The sequence below is a fragment of the Cicer arietinum genome, chromosome 6 (genome assembly GCF_000331145.2).
Source record: "Cicer arietinum cultivar CDC Frontier isolate Library 1 chromosome 6, Cicar.CDCFrontier_v2.0, whole genome shotgun sequence".
Taxonomy (NCBI): Eukaryota; Viridiplantae; Streptophyta; class Magnoliopsida; order Fabales; family Fabaceae; genus Cicer; species Cicer arietinum.
The window spans coordinates 26,295,137-26,300,232 of record NC_021165.2 but is presented as its reverse complement, the minus strand read 5'-3'; positions in this window follow the sequence as shown (position 1 = coordinate 26,300,232).

Below are 5,096 nucleotides of genomic sequence, written 5' to 3'. Positions count from 1 at the left end.
ATTTAATTAATTTCATCACTTAATTTGATCATTTATTAATTAAAGCTCTTAACAAAGAGTAATTCATCCTGATGGCATCACCATGACAAAGGGATAAAACAACCATTACAGCCTAGTCATTCATGATGCTTCTTTCGTGACATACAACATATTCCACTAATAAAATAACTAAAATAATTTTAGTGATATTTTATATAAAAAATAATTATTATAGTGACAATACTTCCTCCATAACGATACTGGAATATAAGTAAATAATAAAATATTTAGAACATGGAATTCAGATATATCTTATTGACCAAATTTATAACATATCAAATCCTTCAATTTGGTCAAAACTAATTTTCATGTCACTTTCGCTACTGTAATTGTATTTGACACTATCATATATTTAAGCATTTATATATAATTTTTTTAATTAATTAATTAAGCATTTATATTAATATATATATATATATTTAAGCATTTATATTAATTAATTAATTAAATAATTTAACTTAAATAGTTAATAATTTTCAGTTTAAGACGAATCGTTCTAGATAATTTAAATTTGATTTAAGTTGAAGTAATTTTTAGCTGACTTAAACATAAAATCCAGTTGAATTATAAATTACTAATGTCTCATTTTTTGACAACTACAAAGTTGAAAAAGACTTGATTAATTAATGAGATTGAAAATGTTTTCCAAATTCAAAAGGTTTGAACTTCATAAATGAGAATTGTTTCAAAATCGAAAAGTCAATGCATGTTTCGTCCAAATTACACATAACGAAAAAAAACTATTTATACGTCATGAAGAAAAAACTAATTAATTCAAGAAGCTTCTTTAGGATAATGCCTATTTTCTCTTCAACGTTCTTTGAGGCTGAATGGTAAACGATTATGTTGCTTGCGTGGTGTGCATGTATATTTGTGCTTACGACATAACAAATTTGAAAGGTACTTATATTAAAAAATAAAAATAAAAATTATAGTAATTCTATTTGGACAATAATCAATTGTAATTCTCTTTTTCATATATTTCACTTCATAATTCATTTAGACATTGAATTTTATTAATTTTAACCATTAAATTTAAATACTTAATCCGCAAATTTTGATAAAATTTTAAAAATATTTGTTACTTCATCAAATATATTCAATTCAACATGTAATATTATGTTTTATATAATATACATAAAATAGTAGTTACAACAAAATTATATAACAACATATATTCAATTTCTATAAATTTTAGTATGCATTAGGATAATAGAATTTATTAATTATATCGATAAAATTTAATGTTTGGAAAACATGTTTAAACCGAAGAAGTTGATCGCTGTCCTTCTTTTAACGATATGTCTAGGTAGATTGACTTTTATTTTTTGTCACAATGTTTAGATCAGCATATTAGTTATCAATTGAAAATGGACTTTTTCTTTTATGATAAATAAATGAGTTTTCTATTTCCCCCATCTTCTATCTATATCTCTCATTTCCTAAATACACTTAAAATATACTATTCTACCTTTTTATTAAATATAAAAAGTTTTTTTTTACACAGTTGAAACTTTAGAAAAAATTATTAGAAAACTTTTAAACTTTCGAAACTTTGGTTGATTATAAAATTTTTGAAATATAAAATGAGTTTATTTTCAAAAGTTTGAATTAATTTATAATTTTCAAAATATAATTTTTTGTATTTATAAAATACTTTCGAAGCCTTCGCCTTTTAAAAAAAATTGAAATGCAAAGTTTAGAAACTTTCAAAATTTTAAAATATGATTTTTTTTTCAAAAGTTTCGAAAACCAAATGTTCAAAACGTAATTTTACATTTTGAAACTTTCGAAGAAGATGAAAGTTTCGAAAGTTTGAAATTTTACCCAAATTTTCGAGATGTAAATTTTGTTTCAAAATAGTTACATTATTATTATTTGTTGCAATTTCCTATTTCCAAAATTTTCTATTTCTATTTTAAAATTTCTGGAATTCCATATTTTCAAAAATATTAATTAATTTTCTTATTTCTGGGATTGTCTATTTCAGAAATTTCGTATTGTTTGAAACTTTTAAAATCATTTTGAAAAACATTAAATTATGTTTTTAATGTTTCAAATTAATAAAATAAAAATCGAAAGTTTAAATTAATTTAAAATTTTTGAAGCTACATTTAACAAAAGTTGTAGAACTTTCAAAAATTCAAAACATAATTTTTTTCAAAAATTTTGAAAATCAAATTTTCGTTACATAATTTTACATTTCGAAAAATATAAAAGTTTTGAAAATTTAGAATTTTACTCAAATTTTTTAAATATAAATTTTATTTCAAAATGATGACATTATTTTTTTGAAATTTCTTATTTCCAAAATTTTTTATTCTATTTCGAAAATAAAATATGACATTATTTCATATATAGTAAAATAGTATTTTTAAGTATATTGAAGGGGTGAAAAATATAGGTGGAGGGTGAAAAACTCTAAATAAATTGGTAATGGACTTTAGACACTTAATACTAGACCACGTAAAATAATGTGTAGGCCTTCACTTTTAAGCCCATGATGCTATTTGCTCATGATAATAGTGACTATCCAAAGACACATATAGTAGCCATTTTTTATTCATTATGTTCGAGCTTTCTAAATTATAAATAAATATTTAATCAGGGTCACATAACCGGTATATCAAGTTGTTTTTAAATTTTGTTTAAAATTTATGTGATTTCAAGATGCGAATATCACTTAAGCGTAAATTTGCACGGAAATAATTTTAATATGAATAAATGCAATAATCATAAAGGGGTGAACTTTAAATTGTAGAAAGTGTAAATAGACAATAATTGAAAAGGTTGTAGGAATTTGAAGTGAGACTCAAAATTTAAATAACTTGGAAATATAAATGACTTGAAGAGTAAATGACTTTTAATTAAAGTGACGGGATGTTAAACAAATTTAAAGACTTGAAAGTATGAAAATTGCATGAAAGTAGATGAAGACAAGTAAATTGCTAGAATGTAAATGAAACCATATAAGTGAAAGAAATGTAATCAAAACCTTTTAAAATGATTGAAGAAGTAAATTGCATTGAAAGAAAATGATACGGATTATAAAAGAAATTAATACAATGGATGACATACTTAGTATCTATAAAACTTTATTTCGTTTTCAGCTTCAAAATCAAAGTTGAGTCTTAGTTCTTTTGTAAGAATAGTTGTATATAGAAAACTAACACTAAGTATATGTTCATCCAGCAACATGTCGTTTTTGTAGCGATTACTACTTACTTCTACTAAACTAAATTCTAATATTGACACGTTAGATGTCGACAAATTTCAGACATTATCAATGTCGACCTTATTTTTTAGAATTGCACAAACTGTTTTGATTTTTTTTTTTATTGACAAAGTCATTTGTTCTTCTAATTACCTTCTCTTATAATATTGTCATTGTGTGTAGACATTCCTTTTAAAGATATAGTAAGTAATTGTGATTTTAAGTTGCCAACATTATTCGTTAATTTTTTTTTATTAATAGATGTCTCCTAAGTTTTGTCCACTTCATTTCTATTGAAATGATCAAATTTTTCTATTTTTGTCAATCACATCCGCATGTTTGAAAATCATTAATTAAAAAATACACAAATATTTTTGTACTAATCTGTAACAAATGTTGCTATATATAGTCATCTCATTAAAGATATATTTTGCCCTAGTATAGGTAGAGACTTAATCCACTAAAGTATTATTAACTCGACTTTTTCAAATTGAATATTCTCTAAGCTTCTTCAAGCTAAGTATTGTTTTTTTGTCTTTCTAAACATTGAGAATTATCAAGCCACTCCAGTTAATATATATTGTAATGCATCAAGAGACAACCAAAAATACAATTTCAAAATTCTTTAACATCCAATCTTGAAGATTCTAAATAGGTAACAATCTACTTCAATCCATTTACTCTATACTCAATGATATACACTTTGTTTTATTGTCTAAATTGGTAAAATGTTATTATTCTATAAATTATTGTACAATTTATTTTTATTATGATTATTCAAATGTGTATGTGTACATATGTGTATTATTTAAATTTAAATTCAAATTCAAAATGCCAAGATGGCCAAGGCCCATTACTAATAAGCTTTTCCTTTATAGCAAAAGGGACCATACATTATAATATTATTCCTTACTATTTATTTTTTCAAATACCACAATAATAGAAGATGTTTGCAAGTTCATTCTAATGTTAGTCATTTACTCGTGATGCCTATACCAATTTATTTCACTCAACCTTTGCAATATCACATACTCAATTGCACTCCTTCTCTAAACTTCACTTTTATTCTTCCATTTATAAGTTTCACTTTCGTTTTGTGTTTTAATTAAGTTTAAACTTATAGCTTCACTTATATATTTAAATTAATCCATTTCCTTTATATTTTCCTAATTGATCAATTTTTTTTTCATTTTTTTTTTAACTTCGGAGACCAACGATTAAAATCAACTTTTAATTTAATTTTAAATATTATGAGTCACCTTTTCCACCAACTTTTATCCTTTGGATTAAATCACCATTTTGAAATTAAATAACACTTTTAAACTTCTAATATGTATTTTAATTTAAATATTCTGCTGTTATATTTGTTTATTGTTAATTTTTAAATAAAAAATATTGCCTGTATTTGTAATACATCAACTTTATTTGTCTAAACTATTATCAATGTGTCCTTATTATCATTACTATTATTGTTATTGTTATAATTAAATAAATGCACTAATTCCTTTTAAAATCGCATGCAATGATAATTTAGTGATAGCATAACCTATTTGAAATTCGAATGTTCAATGTTTAACAAACTTTAATATTTTTTTTAATGTTGTTTAAGATCGTTTTTATAGTTACTGGGATAATTATAATATTAAGAATAATTAGTTTTATGTCTTGTATGATTTAGGATAATGTATAATTAGTTTGCATAAGTAAAAGTTTGAGTGATGTGTAACTACTAAAATATTGTTGAGGGTTTAATAGAATGTGCGATCCACTTAGGAATGGTGTGTCTATCAATCTTGCAATAAATAAATTAAAAGAAAATAAAAATAGAAATAGTGTGTGTAGG